Below are 7,661 nucleotides of genomic sequence, written 5' to 3'. Positions count from 1 at the left end.
ACAAGAAGCATCAGACAAAATTGATTTACCCGTGCTGGGGAGCAGCAGCATGGGAAAGAGTCAAAGGCAGATGAACAAATGATCAAAATGTGCATCAAAGACAATGGCAGAGACTCAGGTTTTCACTGCGTGCAAGGAGGCAAGGGTAAACCACTTCTTTATGTTAACCAAGAAAACTCTATGGATATACATACCAGAATGACTACTGGTAGTTTATCCATAAAGCCTTTTTGCTAAGCATATGGAAGTGGTTTAACATTGCTTTCTAAATTTGATTCTCTGCCCTAGATTTTCTCCCATACCGTTGCTGCCCAGCACAGGTGCGTTCTGACTCGTAGCAGACTGCCTTCCATTCACTAGCCACTGGCCAAGCTAGGAATGGAATGGACAGTCTTCTGCCTGACTCTCCCTCCTGTCGCCAAGACTGGTAGTGTACTGGAAACTTTCCAGGTGCGATCCTGAGAGGGGCTGAGGATATTAGTTTAAGTATAAAATCACTTCTAGACTGTAAGCTCGTGGTAGACAGGGAATGTACCTACCAACTCCATTATGTTGGACTCTCCCGAACATTTAGTACAGTGCTCTGAAAATAGTAACTGCAGCCAAGTTCATCTCTTGATGCTCTCTGGTGATCTCTTATCTGCAATTTATTTTAGGTTTCTGCCTCCTCAAATAATATTAGTGCTTGTGTCTCTTGTTAAAGGCTAACTATACACCATGCACAGTAGTATGTACAGGGGTCGATGCACTGTAATGAGGTAGGACACAGTGTTTACTGCACACTGGGCTCATAGTCTCAGTAGCGGGGAAAGATTTCAGGCCTTGAATTTCCGTTTTATACGTCAAGAATCCGAGGTTCAGAGAAGTTATGTATGCTGCCCAAGGTTACACAGGAGGCAGGTGGTAGAGCCAGAATTAGAACCCAGGTCCCCTGACGTCTAGGACTGTACCCTTTCCACTACACTATGCCACTCCAACAAGACTGTGAGCTTGGAATTCCGTGACAGCAGGGATCATTGGTGCTAATACTATTGAACTCTGTAGGTCCTCAGTATGTATAAATGATTGATTTACTCCTACGGGAATTAATGTTGATTCCTTTATTGAAGTAATCAAGGTCTGTAAATTGAAGTCTTCCCTCTTCCTGTGCAGGGAGTCGACATCAACCCCCAGAAATGTCCAACATCTCCACGGTGAGGGAATTCCTCCTGCTGGGATTCTTGGAGGTCCGGGAGCTGCAGCTGGTCCACACTACGCTTTTCCTCCTGATATACCTGGTGACCCTGACGGGAAACCTCCTCATTGTCGCCGTATACACCCTCGACCGGCACTTCTACATACCCATGTACTTCTCCCCCAGGAACCTATCCCTCATCGACTTCGGCCTCGTCTCCGTCACCGTCCCCAAATCTGTCACCATCTACTTGACTAACTGCCGATCCATCTCCTTCTTTATCTGTGCCACTCAGCTAATCCTGATGTACTTATTTGCTGCTTCGGAGTTTTTCTTCCTCATGGCAATGCCCTACAACCGCTACGTCACTACCTGCCTCCCCCTGCGCTACGAGGTCGTCATAAGTCCAGGGGCTTGGAGGAAGATGTTGGCCGCCTCCTAGCTCAGCGAAGGGCTGTTCGGGGTCTCGCTTTCAGCTTCGATCTTCTCCTTGCCCTTCTGCGGGTCCAACGTTGTCCATCAGTTCTTCTGTGACGTCCTCTCCATGCTGAAGATCAGCTGCCCTGAAGTCCACTGCACCATCGACTTAAGCGTGACGTTTGGGCTAACCATAGGTGCCATAGGCTCCATTTCCATTGTAACCTCATACGTGCACATCTTCTGGGACGTTCTGAGGATGCTAGCCGCCAAGGGCCGGGCCAAAGCCTTCTCCACCTGCCTCACCGTCTTTACCATCTTCCTCTCCATAGGCATGTGTATCTCAAGCGGCCCTCACACTCTTCCTCAGTGTTTGGCCTGCTGATGTCCGTGTTCTAGCTGGTATGCCCCCAGCCCCGAATCCCCTCATTTACAGCCTGAGGAACCGGGACTTGAAAGATGCTCTGTGGACAGTCTTAAAAAGGAGATTCCCCAGACTCCAATATAGGTCGAAATGTGTGTTTCCATGTGCTGATATTCAATCCACGAGTGAAGCAATCATATTTACTACGGGAGCGAAGCCTACTACCGGGTTGTAGTAGGGGAGTAGCGAGGTGAGGTAGGAGGATGCACCTTACTGATGGCTTTAAAGCCAGTGGTGAGGAGTTTCCATTTAATGCGGAGGTGCACGGGCAAACACTGGAGGTTCTCGAGGAGTGGGGGAAAATAGACTGACTATTTTCATAGAAAAATGATCCGGGCAGCAGAGTGAAGTATGGACTGGAGTGGGGTGAAACACGACGCATGGAAGGTCAGCAATGAGGCTGATGCAGTAATCAAGGTGGGATGGAATAAAGGATTGGATTAACGTGGTAGCAGTTCGGATAGAGAGGAAAGGGCAGATTTTAGCGATGTTGTGGAGGTGGAACCGACAAGATTTAGCGATGGATTGAATTCGTGGGTTGAATGAGAGAGAGGAGTCGAGGATAATACCAAGTTATGGGCTTGTGAAACAGGAAGAATGGTGGGTCATCTACGGTGTTGGGAAAATCAAGGGGAGGACAGGGTTTGGAGGGGAAGATAAAGAAAAGATGTGGTAGGCACGTTTCCTGCCTACAAGGAGTTTACAGTCTAGAGGGGATTACTAATGCCAGTGGGAGCCATGACACTTGGGTTCTAATGCCAACTCTGCCACTGACCAGATGTGTGACCTTGGGTGACTAACTGAACCTCTTGGTCTCTCTGTAACTTGAGGATTTGATATACGCATTCTCTTTCTCTTATATTCTGAGTCTCTTATGGCCAGGGACTTTGTCTGAGCTGATCATTGTGTTTCTACTCAGCACTTGTTGCAGCCTTTTTCATGTAAACTGTTATTACAGAATATAATGATAAAGTTGATCATTATGATTATGATCATTAATTATGATTATGATAAGGAGCCCATGAATTTGTAATTCCTGAGTTAGATCTAGCTACACCCTGCAAAGTCTTGCAACACTATATTTAGAGGGATCTTGCAATTGCTTTCTAGGGCATCTTCCAGGGGGTTTAATGATAATAATACTTACTATTATTTTTATAATTATGGTATCTGTTAAGCGCTTTGTGTCAGGCATTGTACTAAGCACTGTGGCGGATACAAGAAAATCGGGTTGGACACAGTCACCTGTCTCACGTGGGACTCACAGTCTCAATCCAATCCCCATTTTACAGAGGAGGTAACTGAGGCCCGGAGAAATGAAGGGACTTACCCAGGGTCACACAGCAAACTAGTGGCAGATCCGGGATCAGAATCCGGATGGATGGACCACAGTGATTCCCTGCATTGCTTTGATTTTTTCCTAAAGTATTGGGAGTAGGAGGGATAGCCTGTGGAATCCTGGTCTAATATCCAATACATTTTAGCCCCCCAACTGTTCCAGGTCTGGGTGATTTTATCCAGTGTGCTGACCAAATATTCAATTAGGTGGTCTTCTAGACTGCTAGCTTTTTATGGTCAGGGAACATGCTGGCTGATTTAGTCGTATTGTACTCTTCCAAGATGTAGAGTACTCTGCACATACTAAGTGCTCAATAAATACTTTTGACTTAGATTGAGGATGATGATAATAATAAAAATAGTTTAGGAGTCAGTCAATTACATTTACCGAGTGCTTATGGTGTGCAGAGCACTGTACTAAGCACTTGGGACAGTGAAGTATGACAATATAACAAACACATTCTCTACCAACAGTGAGCTTACAGACTGTAGTGGGAGACAGGCATTAATGTGAATAAATAAATTACGGATATGGACATAAGTAATGTGGGGATGGGAGGGAGATGAATAAAGAGACCAGGTCAGGGCGACGCAGAAGGGAATGGAAGAAAAGGAAAAGAAGACGGAGTCAGGGAAGGCCTCTTGGAGGAGAAGTCCTTCAGTAAAGCTTTGTAGAGGTAGAGAATAAGGCACACCTTTAGGGTAGGTACGACCAGTGGAAGAAGGGGAGTAAAAGATGGTACAGATCCCATCCAAATGCTCAGACCCATCTTCTTTCTCCAACCATCTATCCATTCATCTATTTATTCAACCATCCAGTAGTCTATCTTGTGTGCCAAGTACGGTAGCCAGCTTTTTGGAGACTTCCTCACCTGTCCCACCCAGCAGACCAAAGGGGAGATTGAGGTCGGGGCCCCTCAGACCCATGCTGCCCCAGTTCATTCATTCAATCGTATTCATTGAGCGCTTACTGTGTGCAGAGCACTGTACTAAGCGTTTGGGAAGTACAGGATGGCAGCATATAGAGACGGTCCCTACCCAACAGTGGGCTCACACTCTAGAAGTGGGCTCACAGTCTAGAACCTGCTGGTGTCCGTGTTCTATGCCGTGGTGACCCCGCGCCCCACCCTGATCCCCCTCCCCCAGTGAGAGTGACTTTGGTGGAGGAGGGGTGGAGGGACAGGGAGGGACAAGGAGATGGATGGAAGAGTCGCAGCCAGTCTCGGGGAATGCTCACACTCGGGACCTATGTTGGGGTTCAGACATGGACCTTGTCCCCCGACCGGTCAGTGGACTTGCAGGAGGGGGGCTTTGTCCAGTGCATTGAGCCAAACCATCACAAGCCCTTCCATACTGATTGGCTTGTATTCACATCACAACTTAGTACAGTGCCTGGCACATAGTGAGACCTTAACGAATACTATTATCATTGTTATTACCATTATTATCATTATTGTTATTATTATTGCTAGCCACTGCCCAACCATGGCTACTAGGCAGCCGTCTGCTGGATTTTGGCACTCTGGCACAGCCTTGGCGGTTTCGATGAGCTTACAGTCTACCCAGGAGCTCTGACAGTACTCTGAACACAGTAAACGCTCAATAAAATGATTGGATGAATGAATGAATGAATGACTTTTAGGCCCATGTTATTTTCACTGGATCACACCACTTCACAAGTAACAGCACTGATAACACGTTCACTTTCAGGAAAGGTAGCAAGTTGGATATATAAACTTTATTCAGAAGAAAACATTGATACTAAGGAATACAACACAAGGAGGGAATTTTTCCACATCACGTGAGACTGATAGATTTTGGAGAGCTTCAGTGGCCAGGGAAGAAAAAAAGTAATTTTGTTAATTATGAAAGTTAAATGTAACCCAAGAGAAGTAGCATGAACAAGCGGTTAGATCTCAGGCCTGAGAGTCAGAAGGACCTGGGTGATAATCCCAGACCTGCCATTTGTGTACTGTGGGACCTTGGGCAAGTCACTTCTCTGTGGTTTCAGTTCCCTCTTCTATAAAATAGGGATGAAGATTGAACACTTTTTGGGACATAATCTAGGTCCAACCTGTTAGCTTGTATCGACCCCAGCACAATGTCTTCTGAGGAGGGATGGTCCCTCACACCCTGATCTTATCAGACGTCCTCCAGACTCTGAGAAAGCCTTCTTTCGTCCAGAAAAGACAACTGTTCATATACATCCCTCTGTAGGGTGTCAGTGAAGTGAGTGAAGGCAATATAAACACAAGGAGATAGATTCATTTCTAGAGAAAAGGGTGGGAAAAGCTCCCCTTTAGGATTCTCCCAGGGTGGCCTTCATGTCCCGTTTCCTCAAGCTGTAGATGAGGGGGATCATGGCGGGGCGCGGGGTCACCACGGCCTAGAACACGGACACCAGGAGGTCCAGCGTCGAGGGTGGATTCAGATGGGTCGTGACGGCTGCCAAAATGACAAAATGCCTGGGTGAGGCAGGCAGATCGAGAAGGCTTTGGCCCAGCCCTCGGCAGCTGGCATCCTCAGCAAATCCCAGAACATGCGCCCGTATGAGATTACGATAGAGACGAAGCAGACGATGGTTAACGCTACCCCGACGGTCTCGATCATGTCTATGGTGAAGTGGTTTTCCGAGCAGGTGATCTTCAGCAGGGAAGGGACGTCACAGAAGAACTGTTGGACGATGTTGGATCCGCAGACGGCCTGGGAGAAGTTCAAAGCTGAAAATAGGACCCCAAACAGCACCCCGCTGAGCCAGGATGCGGCGGCCATCTTCTCACAGGCCTCTTGATCCATGGGGACCTCATAGCACAGGGCACGGCAGATGGCGGTGTAGCGGTTGTAAGACATCACCGTAAGGACCAAATACTCCAAAGTGGCAAACGAGACCCCCAGCTAGAGCTGAGCCACACAGCCCAGGAAGGAGATGGAGCTGTTATTAGTCAGGGAAATCGTGACATATTTGGGGACGGAGACGTAGATGAGGCAGGGGTCGAGGACAAACAGGTTCCTGAGGAAGAAGTACATGGGGGTGTGGAGGTAGTGGTCGCGAGGGGTGACGGTGACGATGAGGAGATTCCCCATCAAGGCCTCCAGATAGAACAGGAGGATCAGTGCATTGTGGACCAGCTGCAGCTCTAGGATCTCTGAGAATCCCAGAAGGAGGAATTCCCTCATCGTGGACACATTGGGCATGTCCTGCAAGATGTCCTTGGGCATCACGGTAGGACCTGATTTCAGACACGGATTAAAAACATTCAGGGAGAAACACACATGGCAAGATAATGCCCTTGTCCGGGAATGAACCTCAATCAATCCATTAATCAATCAGTGGGATTTATTGAGAGCTTACTGTGTGCAGAGCACTGTACTAAGCACAGAGTTGTTAGACACGTTCCATCCCTACAACCAACTTGCAGTCTAGGAGGGGAAGCACACTTCGTCATATAGTCTGCCTCCTGTCTTAATTTCAGGACAAAACGGAAAACTTTCCACGTTGATAATGTCGATTTTATTCTGAAACATCAGCAGAGATTGTGTCCAGTGTTCTGCACACAGTAAGTGCTAAATATGTTCAACTGATTGATTTGGGCTTATAAAAATTTGGAACGCAGGGGTTGTGTAATCACAAAACTATATGTTAAAGGAAGGCTGGTGCTGTACAACTCACTTTGTCAGACACTACACACGTGCACACAAGCCATATCTTCCTGCAACACATCACACTGAGTCCAAACAGGCTCCTAATGTAGAATGCAACTTTACAAATTCTCAGATGGCTTCCTAGCCAAGACCCGTTCCAGCAAAAACAAGGGTTATGGGAAAATTGAGTGTATCAACAAACTCTTACTCTCAGAATTTTTTAAATGGTATTTTCTAAGGGTTTACTGTGTGCCAGGAACTGAATTGAACATTGCGGAGGGTAGTGGGGCGGGCGTATATGCGCAAATAGGGCTGTACATAGTCCCTTTCATACACGGGGCTCAAAGGCTTACACTCCATTTTACGGATGAGGTAACTGAGGCACAAAGAAGTGAATGACTTGCCCAGTGTCACACACTTGATAAGCGACAGAACTGGGATTAGAATCAGGTTCCTCTTGACTCCCAGGCCCATGCTCTTTTTCTTCAAGAGACACTGCTTTTAATTTAGAGAAACTGTAACTCGGACCCTGGTCATCCCAGTTCCCTATTGAAATTTCCCTCACCTTTCCCGTGCTCCTCTCCTGTGACAACATCAAAAGACTAAGAATCATTCCCTTTCTGTGACTAATAATAGCGTTCTGGTTAAGCTCTGAAGTTTGGAGCT

General features: G+C 47.0%; 1 non-coding gene across 1 annotated transcript; it reads right to left on the bottom strand.

Moving 5' to 3' along the window:
- Nucleotides 1-330: 330 nt before the first annotated feature.
- LOC119945339 lies at nucleotides 331-468 on the bottom strand. The gene has a single exon (XR_005456208.1). It is a non-coding gene; the product is annotated as a small nucleolar RNA SNORA7 (small nucleolar RNA).
- Nucleotides 469-7,661: the final 7,193 nt, after the last annotated feature.

This window comes from Tachyglossus aculeatus, chromosome 24, assembly GCF_015852505.1.
Source record: "Tachyglossus aculeatus isolate mTacAcu1 chromosome 24, mTacAcu1.pri, whole genome shotgun sequence".
Classification (NCBI taxonomy): domain Eukaryota; kingdom Metazoa; phylum Chordata; class Mammalia; order Monotremata; family Tachyglossidae; genus Tachyglossus; species Tachyglossus aculeatus.
Note: the sequence above shows the minus strand (reverse complement) of the source record. Positions and strands in the feature narration are given on the sequence as shown.